The following is a 27,835-nucleotide window of genomic DNA, read 5'->3' on the forward strand; positions in this document are numbered from 1 at the left end:
ACTTGCAACACGGTACTGAGCCTCTATTTCTGCTGGACCATTTATCTGGCTGGTCCAGATGAGTTTCTTGTGTCAGTGGTGATCTTCCCAATGTATTGACTATGGGAGACTCAGCAATGTGAATGTCATTGAATTCAAAGGATAGTTGGTTACATTCTCTTTAAGTGGAGACAGTTATTACTTGGTTCATTGGTGATGAAAATGTTACTATCATTTATCAGCTCATGTCTGCAAGTCTTGCTGCATGAAGAACATGGGTGCTTCATTTGCTAAAGAGGTGTAAATGGACTTAAATGTTCTTCACAAACATTTTATATGACCTTATGTGGAAGGAATGTCATTGATGAAGCAACTAATGATGTCTTGACGTGGAACCCTGCTCTGATGTCCCGGAGCTTGGATGATTGACCTTCAATAATCATAACAGTCTTTCTTTCTGCAATGTGTAACTCCACCCACTGAAGTGTTTTCCCTCAGATGCCTGTCAACTCCAAGTTTACTTTAATGTAACTCCTTGGGACCAGAGGTGGTCCCTTTCACATAAAACAGAAAATTCTAGAAGCACTTAGCAGATCAATTTATGTTCCAGATTGGGAGCCTTTATCACAACTCGAGGGAGAGGTGATCGTCTCATCAGGGAGCAAAGGAGAACTCCTTGGCAGGTTTCTCCTTGGGCTCACGGCCTCCCACTGCTTCTGATGGCTTTGGGTATTTGGGGCCAGGAGTTAAGGAGGTGTAATCGAGAACAGGCCTGCTGGTTACAGGAGAGTGGAGGATGTTACTTTAAATTTTTTTAAAAATTAATTTTAAACACACAGCATGGTAACAGGCCATTTTGGCCCATGAGTCTGTGCCACCCAATTTACACCCCATTCACCTACACCCCCTGTATGTTTGAAACAATGGGAAGAAACTGGAGCCTCTGGGGTAAACCCACGTAGACACAGGGAGAACATACAAACTCCTTACCGACAGCATGGGGTTCAAATCCTGGTCCCAATTGCTGACGCTGTAAAGACGTTATGCTAACTGCTATACCAACCATGTCGCTCTTACACCAGAGGAGGCAGTGTGGTCCTCTGCAGGATTGTTCCTTCCTTTATTTTTTTTTCGCAAGAAGTTGCCGGACTCTTTGCCACCCTCTGAAAATCCTGCAAAAGGAAGGTTTTCACTGTATTTCGGCACATGTGACAACAATAATAATAAACAATCTTTTTGTTAACGTTCCTGGAAGAGAGGTGGCAGTGAATTCAGCAGTGAATGAAAACAAAATATAAAACTGCAGAAGCTGGGAATCCAAAGTAAAAACAGAAAACGCTGGAAACACGCGGCAAGTCAGGTAGCAACTGTGGTAAGAGGAACAGTTCATGTTTCAGACTGGGACCCATGAGACTGGACAACCCGTGTTTTTCAAAAAGTTTGCTTGGTGAAAATAAATTGGGGATTATGATCGACAGCCTCCACAAAAAGATAAATACAGATTTGCTGTATCACCTGGGAATATTTGGACCATGGTAGTAATAAGCCATAAATTGGTGAGCTGGTTATTAGTGAATAATTACCATTTCATCGCCATGCCACTGACAGGTTCCATCTCTTTATTGATGATTGAGAGCAATTTGCCTGACTGATTTTTCCTGTGTTTTTATGAATAGGACATACCTGGGCAATTCTCCACATTGTCAAATAGGTGCCAGTGCTCTAACATTACTGGAGCAGCTCGGCAGGTTGTTCCAGAGTGTGGATCTTCAGTAATACAGCTGGAGCCTTTGCTACATTCAGTGCTGTCATCTGTTCTTTGATATCATATAGAGTCAATTGAAGTGACTGAAGACCAGTTCTGTGACAGTGGGGAGCTCAGGAGAGAGCTAAGATAGATCATGCATTTAGCACTTCAGACAGAACATGGTTGTAAATGTTTTATCCTTTTCCTTAACACTCCTGAGACCCCAGCATTTAAAGGAACCTCCTCCTCTTCTTAGCTGTTTAATTATTTACTGCCATTTATGCTTATAGAAGTTAGCACTGCAGAGCATCAACCTGCTCTGCTGGATCTGAGATTGCCTAACTGTCCATTCGCTTATTTTTTGGATGTTTTGTATGTATGTGGTCCACCATTGTAGCCTCATTAGGCTGGCCCAGTACACAAAAATGCTGGAGAAACTCAGCAGGTTTGGAGCAGGAGAGGGAGGGAGGAAGGGGAAAGAGCAGTCACGCCACCTGTAAATTTGCAGGGTTCATTTACTGCACCCGGTGTTCCCAGCTTCCGTCCTCTCCCCTATCACTTCTCAGCTTCTTTCCCTTCGACCCTCCCAGCTCTGTCCACCCATTACCTCTGACCTTTTTGCCTCTGCTCCTCCTCCCTCCCTCAACCTTTCAATTCAGACATTTACTTGTTTTTCTAGATTCCTGCTGAAGGGCTCAGGCCTACCTTTTGGTTCCTATGGATGTTCAGTTTGTCCAGCTTTTTTGGGCATTGCACGAGATCCAGTGTCTGCAGATTTTGTTGCTTATCTTGTTTGTTAGGCCTGCTACCTCATAATCTTTGGGTATTCATAATCTAGGGTCGATCCCTTTTTAGTTATTTATTCAATTGTTGTGAGCTTCATAAGCTGAGCCAGCATTTTACTGCCCATCTGTAATTGTCCCATGAGGTGATGGTGGGGAGCTACCACCTTGAACAGCTGCAGGCCACAATGCTACTCTGAAGGCAATTCCAGGATGTTGACCCAGTGACGGTGGAAGGACAGTGATATATTTGCAAGTCAGGACGGTGCATGTGGCTTGGAGGGCATTTTCCAGGTAGTGGGAGTTCACATGATTTGGCCAGCATTGTCCTTCTAGCTGGTAGAGGTCATATGTTTGGAAGGTGCTGTCTCGGGAGTCTTGCTGGGTGGCCAATGGTTGTGGTGTACTAAGATATACAGTGGGTCATGGAGTTACAGATTATGTTGCTGTATATATCTGGTGATCATAATCATCCGTAGCGCCTCCTGGACGCCCAGTTTTGAACTGCCAGATCTGTTCTGAGTTTACACCACTTAGCACAATTATCTCTAGAAGGTCTATGAGGTGATCAGGTTACCTCACAAGCCACATTGAAGTTAAGTGAGATTAGTGCAGAAATGTACAATGAATAGAATAGATGCAATAAACCAAAGGACCTGCATTGTGTGCTGGTGGACTTTAAGACTCTATGATGCATCTGCCACAGATTGATTTATGAGGCTGGAACATAGAATGTAGAATTCTATAGCACAGTTCAGGCCCTTTGGCCCACAGTGATGACCCAACCTAATAACCCACCCTAACTGCTTAGAATTTCCCTTTGTCGATTTACTGTTAATTTTTTTGAGCAACCAGGCAATAGAAATCACCATTACCTTTCTTGTGTCATTCCATCCCAAGCACGAGGTGTCAGAGTAAAATTTCAAGATAATCAGGGGTTGCAGACGTATTGGGCAAAGTCCAACATAAGACACTGATTAACACAGCCTCACCTTCTATTGTAATGGAATCAAATTATTTGCACCATTTATTTTGCACCTCACACTTGCCATTGTGTCTCATTTGACAAGGCCCCTCATGGTGGTCTGGTCTAGAAGATTAAATAGGCTACACTAAGTTGGGTACAAAATTGGTCTTGGTCAGAGGCTGAGGGTTGAGAGAAGGTGGATTGTCTTATCTGACTGGAATCTGTGATGTGCGCTATTCAGTCAGGATGAGTGCTGGGACCTAAGTTACTTGTAATTTATGTATATGATCTGGGTAAATTGTAAGGGGTCTGATTCGGAAGATTGAGAATGACAAAAAAATTGCTGATGTTGTGGATAGAAAAGAAGGTTATTAAAAGATACAGCAGTATGCAGATCAGTTGGAAATTTGTGTGGAAAATGGCAGATGGAGTTTCGTGTAGACAAGTGTGAAGTGTGCATTTAGGGAGATCAAATGTAAGAGAAAAATGTGTGGTAAATGGAAGGACCCTTAGGAGGGATGTATGAAGGGGTCTTGGAGTGCAAGTCCATAGCCCTCTGAATGTAGCAACAGAGCTAGATGAGATAGTAATGAAGACATACAGGAGGACGCTTGCCTTTGTCGTCAGGACATTGAGTATAAAAGTTGCAGTTGTATAAAACTTTGGTTAGTCTATATTGTGTGCATTTCAGTTCACTGCCATACAGCAAGGATGTGGAGGCTTTGGATGCAGAAGTAATTCAGCAGGATGTTGCCTGGATTGGAGAGCAGTCGCTCTAAGGAGAGGTTGGGTTGTTTTCTCCAGTGTCAGAAACTGGGAGGTGGGGGGGCAACCTGATGGAAACATGTAAAATTATGAGATGCATAGACTGGAAATGTCAAATTCTAAAGGGCATAGGTTTAAGGTGAAGTTTAAAGGGCTAGTTTTTTTGACACAAAATGGTAAGGGCCTGAAACAGGCTGTAAGAGTAATGGTGGAAGCAAATACATTAATACAGACACATGAATATGAAGAGATGGAGGGTTGTTTGTCAGCAGCAGAGCTTTAATTTGATTTTGACATCATGTTCAGCACAGATATGTGGGCTGAAGGTCCTGTTCTTGTGCTGTACTGTTCAACGTTTTATGAAGACTAAAACTTTAAAAATGTATTCTATCACAGAATGTGAACATTGGCGCCTATCCTTTATTAAGTTAAAACACTGGATATTTAAATTCCAAATTTCCTTAAAAAGGGGAGAAAATGCCACTGTGTATATTTAAGAGGGAAATGTTTGTATGTATTTTGATTGATATGGTTCACAGTGTGAAAAATTTTAAAAAAACTATGTGAAATTAAATGCTCCAGCTGCCATGGTGGAATTTGAACTGATGTCTCTGGACCCATGAGGGCTGCTAACCCAGAGACGTGGCTGCCATGCTATTAGACCTGTCTGCAAAAGGATTTACAGAGGCAGGCAGATTGCACAGACAATCGATGGGCATCATGGTTAGCATAGAGTGCCAGCGACTCAGGTTCGAAACTAGCGCCGTCTGTAATCAGTTTATACATTCTCCCCATGGGTGACCTGCCTGAGTTTCCTCCCGGTGCTCCGGTTTCCTCCCATTCTCCAAAAACATACAGGGTTGGTAGGTTAATTAGATGTAATTGGGTGGCATGGGTTTCAATGGCCAGAGTCAGCTTCTACCATGTTGTAAATAAATTAACAATGAATAACCAAGCTGCATTTTCCTGTTGCCTGTGTGTGCATTTTCCTTGTTAATTCGATGAACCGCGGTGATATATTTTGGCAGAAGGAAGTAGGAGAAGTAAAATGGTACAAGTTTAGAAGGTATTCAGTAAGAGAGAGACCTTGGTGAAAGTGACAAGATCCATTCAGCAATGATTAGTAAAACATACGTGATCGTAGGCTTCATAAATAGAGGACAGAGAAAAGTCGGGAGGTTATTTTGAATCTGGATCAAACATAAAGACGTTGCCTGAAGTGGTGCTGTATCACAGTTCCAGCAACCTGACCTCTGGTGTTGACTATGTGAAGTTTATTCATTCTCCCTGTGACCGCATGGGCTTCCTTCAGGTGCTCCCGCCCGCTTCCATCCTCCTCTTAAAAAGCATGCTGGTTGGTAGGTTAATTGGACACTATAAAGAGAGGCTGGATAGTGATTCGTAGAGTTATACAACACGGAGTGTGTGTCCGCATCATTCCATGTCTAATTATCCATTTTGCTTTTGGAGCTTTTTTTCTACATCAAAACATCTACTACTGAGCACATTTCATAGAAGTACACGAATTGTAGAATATTTTGGATATTGTGAAGCTGTTATAAATACTTTATAATCCAAGGTTATTTCACTGCAATTCAATTCTTGCCTGACGGTTATTAATTCTCTGCTCTGCTTATGTAACTGCTTCCTGAGAGTCCCAGTTAAATAACCTGTTTTTGTTGACATTATCCTGTCATACCTGTGTGTTAAAATCCTGAACTGTCTTTTGAAATTTCCTTTGATGCAGTGAAAACTGGTTCAGTTTTGTCAGTTCTGCCCCATTGACTTGGGAAGTTATTTTCCTGATGTGTGTAAAATATTTTCCCTATTAACTTCTTATTTCTCAGATTTAAAAAAAAATTAAAGGAAAATGCAGTATGTTCTTGGATCTCTCGAATCATCCATGTCCAGGGATGAAATGCAGGAATTTAATTGTAATTATTTTTTTGAGGGAAACTTTAAATATGATATGTGTGCATCCATACATTTAGTAGTAAATGATTACTGAACTCTTGCTGGCCTCCACCTGAAGCACTTTCCTTCCTGTGCTGCATTTGTAAATCATCTGCAATGCAGATATCCCAGGTTTTGAATAATATTCTAATTTTAGACTCATCATTGGCCTTCTGAAAATTAAAACAACTTTGGTCTAGAAGACTTTTTCTTTCCCCCCCCCCACCCCCTCCCATCGACATACTCCTATCATCTGTAAACCTGTGCTCCTCCCTCCACTTTACCCCCCTCCCTCTTACCCCCTCTACTCTTTTACCATTCCCCTCCCTCCGTCCTCACCTTCTTATTTGGGAGTCCGCCTGAAGAGCTCAGGTCCGAAATGCCAACTGCCTATTGCTTTCCACAGATGCTGTGTTACGTGCTGACTTCCTCCAGCCCTTTCATTGTGTATTGAGCCTTCAATAGTCCTAAATATGTGAAAAAAAACTATGTTTGGTCCCCACAGCTGAAGTTACTCCTGCCAGTTGAAGTAAAGGAAGTGGAGCATATACGAGGGACCAGAAATGGAGGAATTTAAATGGAACCATATTTTAGAGGGGAGCTTTAAGTATTATACCAGTACCTGTAACTACTTAATGATTCCTGATGTTGGAAGGTTGGGAAGTGGTCTTAAAGATGGTGAGGACTGAGGGAAATAGATTGATTTGAAGACAGGATGAAAATATTACATTCATTGCCAGGCTGGGAGCCAATGGGTTGACCTATGGAGGCTACTTCTTGCAAGACAGTATTTGGGTAGTGGAATTTTTCTTGAGCTTGGGTTCACCTCAAGGCTAAGCTGTTGGTCACACTTTGCTCCATTTAATTTGAAGATGCAGCATTTCAACCCATGAACCCCCTCTGCCAAAATACACTGATGTGACCAAATCATCTACTAACCCCGTACATCTTAGGAACATGGGGAGATACTGTAGCATCTGGAGGAAATCCACGCAGACATGAGGAGAACGTAAAAACACCTTACAGGTAGTGCGGGAGCCAAGCCTGGGTCACTGGTGCTGTAATAGTGTTGTGCTAACCGCTATGTTAACTGCACTTTCTTCACAAAATAATAGACTGCACATTTAAAGACGACATGACCTATGTCATCTTGTGATTGAACCATCAATAAAAGATCAAATGAAATGGTTTTGGCTTTTGTCTTGCTGTTTGGCTGTAAGGTTTAGTCAATGATCTCTCATGAAATATTCACACTATATGAATTATGCCCAGGCATCTTTGGAAAATGAGGGATTCTAATGTCATATGACATGTAACTGTAGGGCTGCCTTTGTGAAATGAAACTACAACAAGGTGGATTGTTATCACTTCCTGACTTCGATGGAACCGTACCTCATTGATTAATTGTGAAGTACCTTATGTCTGCTCCCAGACAGAATGATCACTTAAGGGCACCTTTAGAATTGCAGCCTGGAAAGTTTATGGTTGGTAGGAATGACCTGAGTGCTTCATCGATCAATCCATGAGATCCTGTAAATTGAATTCATCAAAAACAGTTGCCCTCAGGGATTAGTTTTCAATGTATTTTTTAAATGGAGCTTTGAAGAATTTGAAGACAGGTTTTACAAAAGTGCTGTTAATTTTGATTTCATACAACAGGATGAATTGTTTAGCAAATAAATACTGGGTAAGTGATTGCATGATGGTTGAGATGATTCAAAGATTTTGATGCAGAGTTGAAGGTGCAAGAGATCCAGTCTGTGGTCCTGTGGTTCTGACCTGGTGGGTTTAGGGTTCTCACCCGGTTGGTCCTGTGGTTCTGACCCAGTGGATCCGGTGGGTCTGAGGTTCTCTCCTGGTGGGTCTGGAATTCTTACCCAGTGAGTGGGTCCTGTGGATCTGCCCAGTGGGCCCTGTGGTTTTGGCCCGGTGGGTCTTAGGTTCTCTCCCAGTGGGTCTGGAATTCTTACCCAGTGAGTGGGTCCTGTGGATCTGACCCAGTGGTCCCTGTGGTTTTAGCCTGGTGGATCCTGTGGTTCTGACCCGGTGGGTCTGAGGTTCTCTCCCGGTGGGTCTGGAATTCTTACCCAGTGAGTGGGTCCTATGGATCTGCCCAGTGGGCCCTGTGGTTTTGACCTGATGAGTCCTGTGGTTCTGACCTGTTGCTTTATTTCCACGGTGCTGATGGCTTCCTGCAAGATAAATTGCTTCTTCAACATGTCTTCTTCTTCTTTGGCTTGGCTTCGCGGACGAAGATTTATGGAGGGGGTAAAAAGTCCACGTCAGCTGCAGGCTCGTTTGTGGCTGACAAGTCCGATGCGGGACAGGCAGACACGATTGCAGCGGTTGCAAGGGAAAATTGGTTGGTTGGGGTTGGGTGTTGGGTTTTTCCTCCTTTGCCTTTTGTCAGTGAGGTGGGCTCTGCGGTCTTCTTCAAAGGAGGTTGCTGCCCGCCAAACTGTGAGGCGCCAAGATGCACGGTTTGAGGCGATATCAGCCCACTGGCGGTGGTCAATGTGGCAGGCACCAAGAGATTTCTTTAGGCAGTCCTTGTACCTTTTCTTTGGTGCACCTCTGTCTCGGTGGCCAGTGGAGAGCTCGCCATATAATACGATCTTGGGAAGGCGATGGTCCTCCATTCTGGAGACGTGACCCATCCAGCGCAGCTGGATCTTCAGCAGCGTGGACTCGATGCTGTCGACCTCTGCCATCTCGAGTACTTCGACGTTAGGGGTGTAAGCGCTCCAATGGATGTTGAGGATGGAGCGGAGACAACACTGGTGGAAGCGTTCTAGGAGCCGTAGGTGGTGCCGGTAGAGGACCCATGATTCGGAGCCGAACAGGAGTGTGGGTATGACAACGGCTCTGTATACGCTTATCTTTGTGAGGCTTTTCAGTTGGTTGTTTTTCCAGACTCTTTTGTGTAGTCTTCCAAAGGCGCTATTTGCCTTGGCGAGTCTGTTGTCTATCTCATTGTCGATCCTTGCATCTGATGAAATGGTGCAGCCGAGATAGGTAAACTGGTTGACCGTTTTGAGTTTTGTGTGCCCGATGGAGATGTGGGGGGGCTGGTAGTCATGGTGGGGAGCTGGCTGATGAAGGACCTTGTTTTCTTCAGGCTGACTTCCAGGCCAAACATTTTGGCAGTTTCCGCAAAGCAGGACGTCAAGCGCTGAAGAGCTGGCTCACCAAAGCCTTCGACACCGTGAGCAGGAAAGGGCTTTGGCAAATACTAGAGCGCATCGGATGTCCCCCAAAGTTCCTCAACATGATTATCCAACTGCACAAAAACCAACAAGGTCGGGTCAGATACAGCAATGAGCTCTCTGAACCCTTCTCCATTAACAATGGCGTGAAGCAAGGCTGTGTTCTCGCACCAACCCTCTTTTCAATCTTCTTCAGCATGATGCTGAACCAAGTCTTCAACATGTACGTTGACATTTATTGAAGTAGTCTTGAGCACAGGGCTTTTCCTCAGCTCATTAGTACTTTTCCATTTCATGACAGAAATTGATTCAGAATTGGAATTTATTCTCACGAACAAGTCACAAAATTTATTGTTTTGCGGCAGAGTCATCACAGAGCAAACATTCATGTAAACCACCTTACAACAATAAATTTAAAAAAATGCATGAAAAATCAAAGTAAGGCAGTGTTTTTGGTTCATTGATCATTCAGGAATCTGATGGCAGAGTGGAAGAAGTTGTTCTTGTGCAACTGAGTACTCATCTTTAGGCTCCTGTACCCTTTTTCTCGCTTGTAGCAGAGAGATGAGGGTCCTTGAGGATAGAGGATTCCATCTTGGATCTGACCCAGTTGTAGTTGCGTAAGGAGATTCTAAATGGTTAATTATTTTTCAAAGTTCTTTGGAGTGGGTAGCACTTAAGACAATCTCTATCACTGCAGAGACTGAAGGTAAATTTCTTCAGCCAGCGAGTCTGTAGATTTCATTGTCACAGATGGTTGTAAAGCCAAGTCATTGTGTATACTTAAAGCGGAGGTTGATCAGTCTTGAGGTTGTCAAAGGTTGAAGGCAGAAGAATGGGGATGAGAGGAAAGATGCATCCACCATGACTCGGGTGGCAGAACAGACTCTAAGGGCCAAATAGCTTACGGACCTGATGGACCTGAAAGATTAAATGGCTGTAAAAATGACGGATGCCAAATTTCCCTGGGTTCTCGAGAAGCCTCAGAGAACAGGAGAGCTGCAAATATAAGACCACTGTTCAAGAAAGGATTTAAGAAGCAGCAAACTAGGCCTTTTGTCATTGCCATTGAGAAAATGTTTTAATCAGTTGATGAGGGAAAAGCATGACATTTGGAAAATTTTAAGATAATCAAGAATATTCAAGAATCAAGAATCAGGACAAGAATAAAGTCCAGAAGGTTGTTAACACGCCATGCGACATCACAGGCACTAGACTTCACTTCATCGAGGACATCCACTATCCTCAAAGACCCACCACCATTCAGACCATGCCCTCTTCAGAATCAGAATTTATTTTCATGAACAAGTCATGAAATTTGGTGTTTTGCCGTAGCATCATAGTGCAAACGTTCATTAAAAACATCATAACAACACTAGTCGATGAGAAGTAAGAGAGTGTCTGTGGTTCATTGATTATTCAGGAATCTGATGGCAGTGGGGAACAAGCTATGCTTGTCTTTAGGCTCCTGCACCTTTTCCCCAATGGTAGCAGAGTGAAGAGGGCCTGGCCTGGGTGGTGGGGGTCTTTTAGGATAGAGGCTGCTTGTTTAAAAACAGTGCCTCATGTAGAGGTCCTCGATGGAGTGAAGTCAGGTGCATGTGATGTCGCAAGGTGAGTTAACAAACCTCTAGAGTTTATTCTTGTCCTGAGAGTTGGCGCCTCCTTACCAGGCAATGATGCAACCAGACAGAATGTTCTCCATGGTATACCTTTAGAAGTTTATGAGAGTCTTCGATGACATACTGAATCTCCTCAGGCACCTCACAAAGTATAGCTGCTGCCGAGCCTTCTTTGTGATTGCAACAATGTGGAAGCTCCAGGACAGATCCTCAGAGATGTTGGCATCCATGAATTGAAGTTCTTGACCCTCTGCACTACTGAGTCCTCGCTGAGGACTGGGTCGTGTTCCCCTAACTATACTAAGTCCACAATCATCTCCTTGGTTTTGCTGACGTTGAGCACAAGGTTGTTGTCGTAACACCATTCAACGAGCTGATCTGCCTCCCTCCTATACTCTTCCTCATTGCCGTTTGTGATTCTGCCAACAACTGTGGTGTCATCGGCAAACTTGTAGATGGCATTGGAATTGTGTCTGGTCACACAGTCATGGGTGTGTATAACAAGTAGAGCAGTGGGCTAAGCACACATTCTTGGGGTGTGTGCAGAGTAGGGGTATAGAGGTCTAGTGTTTGTTGCTTCTTGACCAGCACTGAGGGAATAATGGTATTGAAGGCTGAGCTGTAGTTTGTGAAGAGCAGCCCTATGTATGAATTGCTGTTTTTGAGGTGATCCAGAGGTGAGCGGAGAGCCAGTGATATTGCATTTGCTGTGGAACGATTATGACGATAGGTGAATTGCAGTGGGTCTAGATCTTAGGTGCGTGTAAATTCTGGCCATGGACCAGCCTCTCAAAGCATATTATCACAGTAGTGGTGCTACTGGGCAGTAGTCATTGAGGCAGCTCACACTTCTGTTCTTGGGCACGGGATGATTGATGGCCTTTTGAAGCTGGTGGGAACCTCAGAGTCCCACATTGAGAGGTTGAAAATGTCCGTGAACACTCCAATTAGTTGGTTGGTGCAGATTTTCAGTACCCTGCCAGGTACGCCGTCAGGGCCTGACACCTTGCGATGATTCACCCTCTTGAATAATGTTCTTATGTCACCCTCAGAGACAGATATCACAGGGTCCTCGGCCTTTTCAGGGATTCTAGTAAGCACTGTTTGTTCTTCTCAAAGTAGGCATGGAAGGTATTCAACTCATTGGGTAGTGAAGCATCACAGTCATCTATAGTGTTCGCCCTCGCTCTGCTAACATTGGAAAAAAGGTACAGGAGCTTAAAGACGAGCACTCAATGGCACAAGGACAGCTTCATCGCCGCTGCCATCACATTCCTGAATAGTCAATGAACCAAAGACACTGCCTTACTTTTTGTGCAGTATTATTTTTATTTTTTTTATGTAGTATTGTTGTGAGATGGTTATAATATGAATGTTTGCACTGTGACGCTGCCACAAAACACCAAATTTTATGACTTGTTCATGGCAATAAATTCTGATTCTGATCTTCAACACGGCTTTATGAAAAGGAAATCGTATTTGAGAAATTTCCTTGATTTCCTTGAGGATGTAACAACCAGGATGGATAGTGGAGAACTAATAATGCAGGTGTGTTTGCATTTCTAGAGTCGTTTGTAAGGTGCTACATAAATATTTACTGTCCAAGACGTGAGCACATACGGAGAGAATTATTTATGGACATGGATAAAAGAGGAGGGACTCAGGATGAATGGGTTATTTTTGGATTACTAATCAGTGCATAGTGAGGTGTCATAGGATTCAGTACTGGGTACTTCAAATAGGTACAGGTGTTACCTACAAATAAATGCACACTTGACCCGATTTGTTGAAGAAATGTTTAGCTCATTGAGGAAACTCAGGTTCCATTCATTGACACAACTGAGAAGAACAAATATATGCTTCAGCAAATCACTTGTCATTGTTCACCTCACTCAGTGGAGCATCTCTGGAGATGATCTGTACTTCCACGCCTTCAACTCATCCCAAAGGTTGCTCTCATGTCCATCCTGGGATTGCTTCCACATCTGCTTCTGTGCTGTTACCATTTATGAATATCATTTCTTGAACGAGCGGTAATTTCCTTCCTGTAGATTCCAGCCTGCAAACCTTCATTGGCAGAATCAACATCAAAATTCCTTGTGGACAATCTTGAATCTAAATCCCTGTGGTACTGCTTACATTTAAGTGGCTTCAGCAAATCTGTTAAGGGTTCCTGCAATCCAACCATTGATGGCCTTTTCTTACTGCATAATGACCATGTCATCACCTTGGACTGGATTGTAATCTTCCTCAATACTTTGTTTTGTAGTTTTCTGCAGAGGTGGTTCCTGATTGTGAGTTCCTCAGAGACACTCATTAATGTCTGTGCACTTGCATTGCTTCATGACGTATTCCACCCTCCGTAACCAGATATCATACATTTAGGCACTTTCAGGCACTTTCAGGTGACCAAAATACCCCAATGTAAAGCCACCTATTGTACTCCAATGCGGCTGTCGGGTGGCCACCTGAAAGTGGAGAACTCAGTCAGGAGGAGCACTTACCTAACCCTCCTCCTGTTGGTATAATCTCTGGCTCCAAGAATACCCCATTGCACTTGAAAGCAGCAGTGGGAATATGGCCACAGTCCACAGGACCCGGCGTTTGCTCGGACATGGCTCTCCTTCAGCTGGCACGTTCTCCACAGCCACCTGAACATCCCAGCTGCACTCCTACAGCCGTGTCTGCCGGCACATTATCTGCATCCGAGCACCTGAAAGCGGCTGTTGATTGCTCTTATGTTCAGTCACAAGAGGCCACAATTCCACCTTCAGTCGGTGGTCCTGTAGATCTCAAGTCTTCAAGTACGCATCTAGGCATTGTTTGTGTGATAAGGGTTTCTGGCTTGACTGACCTCTCATACACTGAGTTCCACACCACTCCCTCTCGGTGATACAATTTTTCCTCATCTCCCCTTTAATCCTTCCATCAATAAATTTAAGGCTGCCAGGTTCTTGTCTCTCAGCCAAGATTCTTCTAATCTACAGAGAATATTTACAGTAAACACTCAGTGATGGAAAGGGAATTAGATTTAATGGTTCAGGGTGAAAAGTTACTTGTGAGTTCAGTGAAGGATCTTTGACCTGAAACTTTAACCTTGTTTTTTTTCTTAGGCAATTCTCAACCTGCTGAGTTTTCAGAATTTTTTTACTTTTATTTTTGACTTTCAACATCTGCATGTTTTTTGATTTTCTCCCTAATTCCTCCATCTTGGCCCTCCGTTATTCTATTTGTTAAAAACATTAGTCTGGTATTTTGTACCCAGAGTCGAGCTCTAAAGTGGGACCCATGCAGTTTGCAACGGGGAGCTTAGTGAAGATCTGCAAAGTGCCACATTGTCAAGGCAGCCCAAGCCTTTAAGGGGCTGTCACCACGGCAACCAGCTATGTAACGGCTGGAGGGCACAGTTAGCGTAGCAGTTAGCACAACATCATTACAGAATCAGCGTCCCGGATTAGAATCTGCCGCTGTCTGTAAGTGTCTGTATGTTCTCCCCATGACCGGCATGGAATTTCTCTGGTGGCTCCAGTTTCCTCCCACCCTCCAATATGTATGGGGATCCATAGGTGAGTTGGTTTTAATTGGGCAGCATGGGCTTCATGGCCGTAGGGGCCTTCTACTGTGTTGTATCATTATTTTTTTAATGAAATTAATGGGCTGCCATGGAGATGGAAAATGCCAGCCTCATGACCAAACAGAGTAGCACCATGTCACTGCCAGGTGTAGGCTGTTTAATGAGGAAGATATCGCAGGGTGCAGCACTGAGGAGTAGAGCATGAAAAGGCTACAAACCATAACAGAACAACAGGGGATGACGTTTCAAGTACCCGGAGCACTGAAAATTGAGGCTGGCTGGTGTTCTGCACGAGATGGCAGTCAGGGTGGAGAACCATTACTTGATGTCCCATTGGCAATGTTGGCTCACATGATCCTTGGTTTTTAGTGCCTTTTCAACAAAGTTCATGGGTTACCCTCCAAAGCTTCAACCTTTGTCAGCAAGGAAGCATGTCTTGCAAATCTTGAGATGCCCTGAGGTGCATGATTATCACTAAGGAAATTTTAGATGCACCAGGTGAATTGGTCAAAAAAGTACCCAGGCCAATTTCAAGACAGACTCGGCTGAAAACAAAAAAGTCTACAATACACAAATGTGCTGGAGAAACTCAGCAGGTCACATAGCATCCAGAAGAATTAAAGGCTAACCAATGTTTCAGGCCTGGGACCTTCCCCAGGTGTATTCCTGATGAATATACATACAGTATACCTGATTACCTCAGGTTTGAATCATTTGTCACACTTTACTTCCTATGGATGCTGCATAACCTACTGAGTTTCTCCAGCAGAGTTTGATTTGTGTTCTTTGTAATATGCACGTTCTGTTAATTTGCATATAATGCACTACTGAAACTGATGGACCTTGGTTTGTCCAAGATTTATCTGACAGTGAGACCTGAGAAATTCCACACAGATTAGCAAACAAAAGCCAAGCAGAGATTGAGTGCAAAGGCCAAAGGGTTTCGTTTCCCTGGTTGTAGATGCTATATGAATAGTCTCAAGGAGTTTGATCCTGATTGATTATGGTTCTTGCCACCTATTGGTCTAGATTCCCAGTGCTGTATTTTTGTTCCTGAGGCTCTGGTTTCCATTACTCATCTGCTCACATGCTGCCTCACTATTACCTTTGATGCTGACATGATATGGTGACAAGTGTAATCTTGCTTTTTCTGTTACCATTTTCAGAAGCATTTTGAGTCAGTCTGCCACCACAGCCCTATTTTTCCACAGTTCCCCTTCCTATTCTCGGTTTTCTTTCTCATTTTGTTTAATGACTTTATTGTATCCATAGATCAAAAGATAATGAGCCTTTGCTGCAGGATTTAGCCCTTGGGGAAAGTTATATACAGTCTGTCTCTTGAATGGTTTGGTAAACATAATTTTACAGCACAGAAGCAAGCCTTTTAGCCCAACTGATCCCTGCCAAGCTGGCTTTCTACCCAAGCTAGTTTCATTTGCCTGCCATTGTCCCATTTCCCTTTAAACGTTTCCTGTCCACGAACTTGACTAAATGTCTGATAAACAGTACAATTGTGCACACGACGGCCACATCCTCTGGCCTTTCCTTGGGAGGTAAGCTCCACACTCATTGACAAGGATCCACACACCCCTGCAGGCATCTTTCTGCTAACAGCCAGCACAACATCAGAAGGCCTGATCCATTTGGTAGAACAATAGGCGCAGGAGAGAGGACATTGGAGCAGAGGCTAAAGCAGAGAAGTCCGAGATGATGGAATGGAGAGGAACTCTTCCTTTTAACTAGGTGAAATAAGGAGAGGCATCCATGTTTGAAGCTAAGAGGTCCAAAGGTTAAGAAGTTCTAGTTTATTATCATTTGATTGTACAAGTACAACCTGATGAAATAGCATTCACCAGTCCTCAGTACAAAACATGCAAACACATATACAGACTAATGATACATATGCACTGTGTGGGTGTATCACACACACACACACACACACACACACACACACACACACATGCACACGCAGCATATGTATCATCTGTCTGCATGTGCATTTGCATGTTTTGTACTGAGGACTGGAGAATACAATTTGATATATATTTATATATACGTATATAAATATTGTTTAATAAATAGCAGAGTTTTGGTGGTTTGTATGATCAGTACATTTCATTCATTCAGCAGTCTCACTGCCTGAGTGAGGAAGGCTAATGGTTCTGGCTCTGATACTTTCTGTATCTCTTTCCTGACGGGAGTAGCTGAAAGAAGAGGTAGGGGTCCACAATGTTTTAGCAAGGCCTCTTCAAACAACAATTCCTGTAGATCATGTCGATGAGGATGGGGGAGAGTGGAAGAGCCCAGTGATCCTCACTGACACTCATGGTCCTGTGGATTAACCTCTGATACATGATCTGCAGAAATCATACCACACCATGATGCAGCTGGCCAGGTCACTCTCCATAGAGCTTCTGAAGAAAGTTGACAAGATGGTGGTCGATAGCCTTGCCCACCTCAGTCTTCTCAGGAAATGCAGTCGCTGTTGCGTCTTCCTGACAAGTGAGGAGATATTGGAGGCAGACATTTTGGGCCTGAGCCCTTCCTCAAGGCATCTGAATTAAAGGATGGGGGAAGAATGGGAGGTGGATGAGTACAGACCGACAGACAAAAGGTGTTAATTGGATATGATGAGGAAAGGTAAGAATTGATTTTGAAAGGAGACAGAGGAGAAAACGGAGAGAGATACAGAATGAAAGAGTGAGAGAGCGAGAGGAAAGGAGAAGGGGGAATAAGATGGGGGGGTTGGTTTTAATGGAAACTGGAGAAGTTGATATTAATGCCATCCAGTTGGAAGATACCCAGATGGAAGATGAGGTGTTGTTCCTCCAATTTACAGGTAGTCTCAGTCTAGCAGTGCACAAGACCATAAACAGACATGTCAGGAAGGAATGGGGAGAGGAATTGAAATGGGTGGCCACTGGGAGATCCATGCTATTGCAGTAGACAGAGCCGAGATGCTCAACAAAGTGATTTCCCAGTCTACACCCTGTCTCTCTGATGTAGAGGAGTCTGCAATGGGAGCATGGATACTGTCGATAACCCCTGAAGATTCACAAGTGAAATGTTGCTTCACTTGGAAGAATTGTTTGGTGCCCCAAATGGTGGTGATGGAGGAAGTGTAGATGCAAGTGGAGCAGCTCCTGTGGTCACAGGTAGGTGATTGGTGGAGAGGGAGAGTGGACAAGGGAGTCCTTGAGGAAGGCAGAGAGGGGAGGAGAAGGGAATATATGTCTGGTAGAGGCATCACATAGTAGGAGGCGGAAATAGCAGAGGAGGATATGTTGGATGCAGAGGCTGGTGTGGTGGTAGGTAAGGACAAGGGCAGCCATAAGAATATATGGAGGGTGAAGGGTGAGTTGATGGCGATAGAAGGAAAGCCACCCACATTGTTTAAAGAAGGAAGACATCTCTAATGACCTGGCTTTGGAAGACCTAGCTTGACCTGGGACCAGGTGAATTGAGAAAAAGGAATCAAATCCTTACAGGGTGTGAAGAGATGTAGTCGAGGTAGCTGTGGGAGTTGATGGGCTCGTAATTGTCTGTAAAGAATTTGTCTCCCGAGATGGAGACAGAGTTTGAAAAAAGGGAGAGTGTTGCTAGAGATAGAGCAAGTGAATTTGAGGTCAGAGTGAAGTTGGCAGCAAAATGGATAAATTTAACGAGCTCACCATGAGTGCATGAAGCAGCACCGATATGGTCATTATTGTAGCGGAGGAAGAGGTGAGAAGCCTTGCCTGTGTAGGCTCATAACATGGATTGGTTCACATAGTCAACAAAAAGACTGGCATAGCTAGGGTTCATATTGGTACCCATGGCTATGCCTTTGATATGGAGAAAATGGCATGTGTCAAAGGAGAAGTTATTGAGAGTGGAGGACAAGTTCTGGCAGGCAGAGGAGGGTGGTGGTGGAGGGGAACTGGTTGAGTCTATTATCGAGAAAGAAACAAAGGGCTTGGAGGCCTTTGGTATGGGGGATGGAGGTGTTCTTGGATGTCCATGATGTGGTTTAGTTCAAGAAACTGGAAGTTGATGAAGTGATGGAAGATATGTGGTGTCCCAAATGTAGGTGGGGAGGGACTGTTGAGTTTGTGGATCTTAGAAACGGGCTTTGTGGGTTTGGTAAACAATGAGGTAGGAGGCTGTACTGGGTAGATGACTGGAAGTGGTAAATTCAGAGATGGTGCATGATGCAGTGGTTTGAAGAGTTTTGGTGGGGTCCTGTTGGAGGGTAAATAAGAGGAGGTGTCTAAGAGATGTCATCTGGCTTTGGCCATACAAAGGTCAGTGCGCCAGACCAGACCAGGCTGACATCTTGGTTTCAGTAGTTGAACTGTGGTGATCACAACCAGGGCATGTGTCACAACCAACCTGCTGGAGTAATTCAGCGGGTCGAGCAGCATCAGTGGGAGGAGAGAGAATGGTTGGGGTATCATGCCACAACCCTTTGTCAGGACTGAAGGGGTGGTGGAGAATTAGCTTGAATTACGGGGGCGGGGTCAGAGGGGTTGTGGAGCAGGTGCTGCATTAGACCCTGACCACCATAGAAGAGTCTTGCAGCTTTCCTGTAGAGACGTATACTGAACTTATGATGGGGATCTGGGGCAGGGGCTGGAAACAGTCGGGCTCAACGTCATTAATCATGTGGAAAGAGAGTTTGTGAGAGGGATTTGCCAGGAGTCAGGGAGCCTGGGAAAGCCACTGGACCAACAACAGAGCAGCAAGAGTTCACGGCTTCCACAGTAAGAATTCACCCTCCTGCAAGTCAGAGAAAACACAATGGCCATTGCTCTCTCAGTTCTGGAGGCACGTGATTATCAGATTGTTCACCCGACAGTGTGCCTCTGGCACACTTAAACTGAGGTGAGCTGTGTGGGGAGCTAATTTATTTCTGATGCACAGAAACAACTTGTAAGTCTAATTCAGCATGTTCTCTGAAGCAAGCCCTCATGATGGGTTGCCAGGATTAGTGCCTGTTTGCTGGGATTTCACCACCAGATGCTGTGACTTCCTGCTGTATATTACAAGGGTGTGAGCTGTCAGCTGGCCAATTAGGACTGACAGATCAATTGCTATTGTCAGTATTGTTGCCTTACCTCCACCATCTTCCAGTAAATTAGGATAGCACTTAGGGGTTGCACCTTAAATAATAAGCCAAAAGTGCCTGTCAGATTGAAGGATGGCATCCTTTTTAATGTGCAGCTTCATATTTTGCCCCAGACAAAGGCTTCATTATTAACAAAGAGGCAGGAAGGGCTTATGGAACCTTGCAAGCCTGGGGGCTTAGAGACCTTGTCAATCCTAATGGCTAGCCCCTTATTTAAATAAAACCTGCTGACACCAGGCTATGTTGACAGATGGAAAAGGAGACGGGATCTGGAGTCTGTAGCAAGGTATCAGAACTTGTTTCTGCCAAGCAGGACCAGTTAAATTCAGGCCCTTGTGTCTAAATTGGTGCCTTGGAGAGGAGATGCTATTCCTGTAAGCCTGATCCCAGGACTGTGGCTGCATGAGAACCTCTCCAAGGTCCTTTCCAGATTGCACACTTGAAAATAGATCACCCTCTGAAGCAAATACTGTACTCCTCATCCAAGTGCTCTGTGTGAAGTCTGTCACCAGAAGGCCTGCATGTGGCTAGTTGATTTGGTGAACAACTGCCCTAACCCTAACACAGTGGTTTTCAAACAACTTCTTATCCCTATGCCATAAGTGCTCTGTGATTAGTAATGGATTACTTAAAGTGGTATGTGAGTGGAAAGAAAAAGTTTGAAAACCACTGTTTTAATCATCCCTAATTGACTCGTCATGTGCATGGTTTCAGAACTCCAAAGGAAATGGGCAATTGCAATTTTTATCAAGCAACATATTTCAGTAACAATTGGGTCTAGAGCAGTGGTTCTCAACCTTTCCTTCCCACCCACATACCACCTTATGCAATCCCTTACTAATTACAGAGCATCAATGGCATAGGGATTACTTAAGGTGGTACGTTGCTTATTAGAGCTGACACGGTGTGAAATAAAGAAGTGGGCCAGATTATGGTGCATCCATGCTTGCCCTGTGGTTGGGCCTTTCAGTTTACATGTCCCAACGGTACTGTTGCAGTGATGTCCTCAGAAAGGGAACAGTCTCTCAGCAGTAAGTGGTGGGATCTGAACACCAGCCATGGCTCCCTCTGATGGCTCCCTGACATCTCATGATGATTGGAAACTTTTGGATAGTCAATAAAAATACACAAGAAAGATTAGAGGCTAATATAGTATTAAAATAAATTCACTTGTTGTTCCTCAATAAATACATTAGCTTTCAGGAAAACTATCTGCATCCATTTTTCTTTTTAATGAAGATTAGTGATCCAATCCAATAAGTGGGGCTGTACCAACTCTGCATGGTGTAAAGCTGAGGAGCTATCGACATCAATTCCTATGATCCATCCTGGCCAATCGTTGCCTCATGACCTGAAAAAGATAACCTGTTTATTCCTAAGAGAGCAAAACATGAAAGTCTGCAGATTGAAGTAAAAACACAATGCTGGAGAAACTCAGCAGGTCACACAGCGCACTTTATTCTCTCTTCTTCTTTGGCTTGGCTTCGCGGACAAAGATTTATGGAGGGGTATGTCCTCGTCTGCTGCAGGCTTGTTGGTGACTGACAAGTCCGATGCGGGACAGGCAGGCACGGTTGCAGTGCCTGCAAGGGAAAATTGGTTGGTTGGGGTTGGGTGTTGGGTTTTTCCTCCTTTGTCTTTTGTCAGTGAGGTGGGCTCTGCGGTCTTCTTCAAAGGAGGTTGCTGCCCGCCAAACTGTGAGGCGCCAAGATGCACGGTTGGAGGCGAGATCAGCCCACTGGCAGTGGTCAATGTGGCAGGCACCAAGAGATTTCTTTAAGCAGTCCTTGTACCTCTTCTTTGGTGCACCTCTGTCTCGGTGGCCAGTGGAGAGATCGACATAGAACACGATCTTGGGAAGGCGATGGTCCTCCATTCTGGAGACGTGACCCACCCAGCTCAGTTGGGTCTTCAGCAGCATGGATTTTATAGAGCCAAGATAAAGATACATAACCAGTGTTTCTGAACCCTTCATCAAGAGATGAGCAAAATGTAGGCAGGTGGCTGAATAAACTGTTTTCAATTCATTAACTGATCTCCAGTTCTTGGTAGCGCATTGTTCTAACTGCAGTGTAGTCTTCTGAAACCCTGTGACCGCAAAAAAAAATGCAGCACTTGCGCCCACACCTCCTCTGTTACTACCGTTTTGGGCCACAAACAGTCCTTCTAAGTGAGGCAATCCTTCACTTATGAATCTGCAGGAGTCATCTACTGCATCCGGTGCTCCTGTTGTGGCCTCCTCTACATGAGAGAGACTGGACACAGACTGGGTAATGGCTTCGTTGAGCACCAGAATAACAGGGATCTCCCAATGGCCACCCATTTTAATTCCACACACCATTCCCTTACTGCCTTATCTATCCATGGCCTCATGCACTGTCACACCAGGGCTATCCACAAGTGTCAGAAGCAACATTTAATATTCCATTTTGGCCCTCTCCAACCAGACAGCTATTAAGTTGTCCTCCAGTTTCCATTAAACCCTTCCCCCAAGTCTCTTTCATTCCCTATGCCTCTGTCTCCTCCAGCTCCCCATCCCCTTCCCTTCCCTCTCCATTCAAGAGGCTACATCACTAGACATCACTTCTTAGCCTTTTTCTCTTCTACCCTCTCATCCATATCCACCCATGATCTCTTTACCTGTTAGCCTGTACCTCCCTCCTGCCCCTTCCTTCCTCCTCTCCTCTCTTCCCCTTACCTTTTTAATTTGTTTTTGTTTATACATTAACAAAGGGCTCAGGCTGAATCGTTGATTGCCCTTTACTTCCTATAGGTGCATGCTTCTACCCTCTCATCCATATCCACCCATGATCTCTTTACCTGTTAGCCTGTACCTCCCTCCTGCCCCTTCCTTCCTCCTCTCCTCTCTTCCCCTTACCTTTTTAATTTGTTTTTGTTTATACATTAACAAAGGGCTCAGGCTGAATCGTTGATTGCCCTTTACTTCCTATAGGTGCATGCTTCTACCCTCTCATCCATATCCACCCATGATCTCTTTTCCTGTTAGCCTGTACCTCCCTCCTGCCCCTTCCTTCCTCCTCTCCTCTCTTCCCCTTACTTTTTTAATCTGTTTTTGTTTATACATTGACAAAGAGCTCAGGCTGAATCGTTGATTGCCCTTTACTTCCTATAGGTGCTGCATGACCTTGTGAGTTTCTCCAGCACTTCTGTGTAATGCACAGCAATAAGTGTCTGCACTCTTTCCTGTTTGACAAGACACTAAGCCAACTGTCTGCCTTTATCTGTACTGTTAGTCATAACTCAGATTTATCAAATATAATCTTCTTTTATAAATCCAGAATTACTCTTCCCAATCCATTAGTTATAGGCTCCCAACCTTATAAAAACATGTCAATTCTAAACTCACTCTGAGAAAATGATTAGTGATCCCTTTCATTAGTGCAGAACACGAGTCAGGGCATCCTTCCTATTGTTGAACATGTTCCTCCGGACAAAAGTGCAGAGAGACTGTGAACTGGTGAGGTGCTCCAGTGTGGCAGAGCTGGTGTAAAATTAATGCTATACATTGATTGCCTTCAGGACCTACCTTTTAACAAAGACAGTATCATGTAGGAGGACATCTTTATCTGATAGCTAGCATGACTGACTCTTTGGGCTTGCGTCTGCTTCAGTGCTGTATTGAAACTTATAGATGTGAAGTAGAATGACATTACAATTGCAAAGGAGTTCTTTGTGTAGTGGTGTGGGAATCCAAGAGCCGTTCAAAGAATGCAACTAAATATGGGAAGAATTTTACATTCAATAGAGTTGAACCCATTTGAACCTGAGATGTTTTGACATATATAGACATACAACATGGTAACAAGCCCTTACAGCCTACGAGCCCACTCTGCTCATTTACACCCAATTGACTTACAACCCCCAGTTCATTTTTGAAGGGTGGGAGGAAACTGGAGCCCCCAGGGAAAGCCCATGCACGCAGACACGAAGAGAACGTACAACTCCTTACAGATGGCGCAAGATTCGAACCCCGGTCCCGATTGCTGGTGCTGTAACAGCTTTGCGCTAACCTCTGCACTAACCGTGGTTTTTCGGATGGCATCGAGTTTGCTTTATTTGGAAAGATCACCAGTGAGGAAAACTTTCTTCAGCTCGATATTTATTTTTAAAAAGCAGCTCTTCTGATCTAGTGGAACACAATGATCTTAGACCTCAGATGTTATGGAGAAGAATCGTTTGTAGACTCTGTTCCCTGAGCTGGAAACTTGGTGAGGAGCTCAGCTGCAGCGATGCTGAAGTTGCAAGAGGTCAATGGCACGCATGACTGAGATGGATGATGCTGTCAGCTTCCAGACCCTCACAAGAGAACCAACACTTTCCTTCACCTGAACTGCCTTGTCTCTCTAATTGCACCCATATTACACTGCAGAATGTCCAGTCCGTCATCCTGATTGTTGCTTAACAACTCCATCTCAAGAACCAACTCAAAATATTACTTTGATGCTGCATTATAATTTAGGGATGCACATTTACAAACAGAATGGTCAGATAATTTGGGGCTTTAAAGCAGGAGCGAGTTAGCTTGGCATATGGGTTTGAACTGTGATGCCATTCTTATTGAAGGAATATCATAACCTACTCCAGGACTACAAAAAAGACCCTTCTTCCTAACAAAAACACCACTGTTTTTCCCTTGTACTTAGGTAACTGTGAATATTTATGATCTATCTAACTTTTGTATTTATTAATTTATGTCTGCTGTTGAAGTTTTTTTTCCACAAAGTACCTGTTTAGCTGCAACAAGTAAGAATCTCAGAGCATATGTTCAATTGTATGACAATTAATTCATGATCAAAAGAATCTGCTTAGAAATTGCTCAGAAAATAGAACCCAGAGGTTCTAATTTGCAGTCATTTCCTTTGTTAAAAGTTTAAATAGAGAACAGTTAAGTCCTATTTGATGCAATAGGTTGAAGACTTAACTGGAACAGCATTGCTATCTCTGAATCAATCACACTGCACACTAGGACAGAGCAGAGTTGCAGTCAAAGCAGGAAATTATGCTGACACAGGAGATTTTCATTACATTACATTGCTAGGGATTGTCCTAATTGTTTTACACCGGCACACGCAAGTTTTTAGATCTATAATTTCGAGATCTGGCAGCTGCTGTAGGAGGTTTCATTCATTTAGTTTTCCCTGAATGCCCCGGGCTTCAGTTACTTTCTGAAAGATTTGTGTGATGACTTATGTAGAAGCAAGCCACACAGATCCCAGTTCAATCCCTAATCAGTTCATTTGAGGAAAGGGTTGCTGTTCCGGATTCATATCTAATTGGAGCTTTAGGTAAAACTCAAGTGAAATTTAATAAGCCCAGCATCCAATAGATTACCTGATCATTAATTTCATTGCTGTTTATGGGACCTTGTTGTGTGTAAATTGGCTGCAGTACTTCCTCTTCAACAACATATACTACAGATCAAAAGGCATTTTGGCTGGAGCACTTTTGAGATGTCCTGACCTTGCTGTACAAATCAGAGTTCTCTTCATTTCTCTTCATGGGGTAGAAGTGTTGGGTTTGGACACTTCAGTTCCTGGTTTGTGGATCATCTGAATGTCATGCAATATTGCATTCCTGGCTGGTGCTTTTCCTTCCCTTATCTTTTTCAGGATTAAATACATGGGAACTTGTACAGGTATGCTCAGTTTTACAAAAATACTTGCTTTACGAAAATTTGCTTTTACGAAGAAACCTATGTTCACTTTTACGAAAGGATTTGAATGGGTTTTCACTTTTTTGAAAATAGCCTTGAATGATAGTGAATGCATCTTTGCTTTGTGCCATTTTGGCTTATGAAAGGTTTCATAGAGCTCTAGTTTCATAAAACAGGGTATACCTGTATTCTTAAATGTCTCTTTCTGAAAGGTTCTTGGTAAACTACCTTCTTGGCCTGTTGCTCAAACACACTTCTATCGGGAAATGTATGCTCATCCTTTTCTCGATAATCAGAATCTTCTTTACTCAATAGATATGAGGTATGGAGGCTCTGAAGAATCTGTTTGGCTACACTCTCTGCAATGTGAATAGAATAGAAGGGAACCTTGGAGAATACCATATTTAAAATTGTTTCAATTAATTCCATCATCTTCACCCTCCTATTAACTTTTAGCACATCTTAGCACAGGTCCACAACTCCAAATTAATTTAAATCAAAAAGTCAAACAACTTGCTTTCAGGTTGATGGTTTATTGTTGAGATAAAATGTGGCAAATGTTCTGTACTTCTCATGTTAGTTGAAAAGTAATCAGTTCTTAAGGTTGTTTGCAACATTTTCTCTCAACAATAAACCATCAACCTGAAAGCAAGTTGTTTGACTTTTTGATTTAAATTAATTTGGAGTTGTTGACCTGTGCTATGATGTGCTAAATAGTTAATAGGAGTTCATTTGCAAGTATCCACTCTAAGCAAAAATCTGTCCTAGTAATTAAGACTGTTGCTTTAGACAAATAGTAATAGAGGCCAATGTTCAATCATGACCTCCAGCACTGAATGTTCTTCCTGTGACTACATAGGTTCCTCACTTCATCTGGTTTTCTCAACATCCCAAAGACCTGTGAGTTAGTGGGTTAGATGGCTACTGTGACTTTGCTGTAGTGTGTACGTGAATGGTAGAATCTCAGCGAAGTTGATCTGAATGTAGGGAGAATAAAATTGGACAATTGTAAATGGGCGGTTGATGGTCATCCTGCATTGATGGGCTGAAGGGCCAGTCTCTATGCTGCATGATACTCTAACCTGAGGTTGCAAGAGAAACTGCTGGGGTCAGTAATGAGAATCAGGAACTCAATGAGTGCAAGAGGAGAAATAAGTAGAACAATATGTAAGGCAAGAGGAAAGTTCTATGAAGGATAAATACCAGCACAAATCTGTTCTACATTTGTTGTGGACCACAATTTTTGGGAGCTCCCATTGCTAACTCCAGTAGAGTGTCTGTGGTCAGACAGTCTTACTGGTTTATTGTGGCTGTGGTTAGAGAGAAGTGACACTGGCTAGATGCTTGGCTCTGGACTACCATAATCAGAAATATCAATGAAGACTCATCTTGATCTCTCATCACACTCTGTAGCTACCCATCCATCAATCACACCTTCATTGTTTTCTTCACTGACACAATTACATTCTATCACTCTGACCATTCTCCCATTATATCATCTATGCTTCCCAAAGTTCATTGCAAAATGCCCAAGAATTGAAAAGGCTGCACGTCCAGAGGCAACCTTTCCTATGACACTCGGACTGAGGTGGCTGGTCAGATTGGCAGCGAGATATAAAAGTTGACTCAATTCAATGATTCCTATGGGGTTGGTGAGAACTTACCTCCTTTACATCTGTGGGTCCTAGAAGCATTATCTAGCAACATCTCTTTCTTCTCAAGAGGTACTTTGAAGGCAGATATTCTCAAAATATTTGTCCTAGTTTCTACCTGATGGATTAAGCTTTACCGACTGTAACTCTGAATAGAAACAAAGAACTTGTGATTATTATTTGCTGATGTCAGTGGATTCCTTCGTACACGGTACATTTAATTCCTACAAGAATTTAACTTTCAAAAAAACCCATTCTGAATGGGTCAATCAGAAATTCTAGCATGTCGATCCCTCAAAATTAAAGATAGCTCTGTGAAAAAGAACCAAATTATTTTCTTATTGTGAACTTTGCTCATGAAGTGAGGAGTGAAAGCACCCATTAATGCAGAACTGTGAAAGTTTAGATAATTGGCGATAGTAATAAAATGGCCAAGTGCAGGATGTCATTCAAGGCCCTTGAAAGGGTGAGGCTGGGTCCTTATAGACCATTGAACTGTGCACGCCAACAGTTCTCCAGTAATGTAATGTGGATCAGTAGTGTAATGACGTTGAATTGACAGCAATGTGTTTCAAAGGCAGGAGGAGAAGGTTCCAAAATAACATGAGTATATTACCTTACGTACTCACGTAATAGTCAACCCCCCCCCCCCCCCCGCACTTTTTTGGCCCAAAAATCACATGTTTTCCAAATGACCCATGTAAAAGTCAACCCCCCTCTATTTTTGGCCCCAACCACCCACCCATCCAGGCTCCTGATGCCCTGACTCCGGGACCTTGCCCCGGCTGCCCGCCCATCCGAGCACCC

General features: G+C 43.6%; 1 protein-coding gene across 21 annotated transcripts in view; it reads left to right on the plus strand.

The window, feature by feature from the left end:
- The window catches only part of spata20 (spermatogenesis associated 20), a 352,217-nt gene that overhangs the window by 253,912 nt on the left and 70,470 nt on the right, over positions 1 to 27,835 (plus strand). The gene's annotated exons all lie outside the window — the stretch shown is intronic.

The sequence above is a fragment of the Narcine bancroftii genome, chromosome 3 (assembly GCF_036971445.1).
Source record: "Narcine bancroftii isolate sNarBan1 chromosome 3, sNarBan1.hap1, whole genome shotgun sequence".
NCBI classification, from domain to species: domain Eukaryota; kingdom Metazoa; phylum Chordata; class Chondrichthyes; order Torpediniformes; family Narcinidae; genus Narcine; species Narcine bancroftii.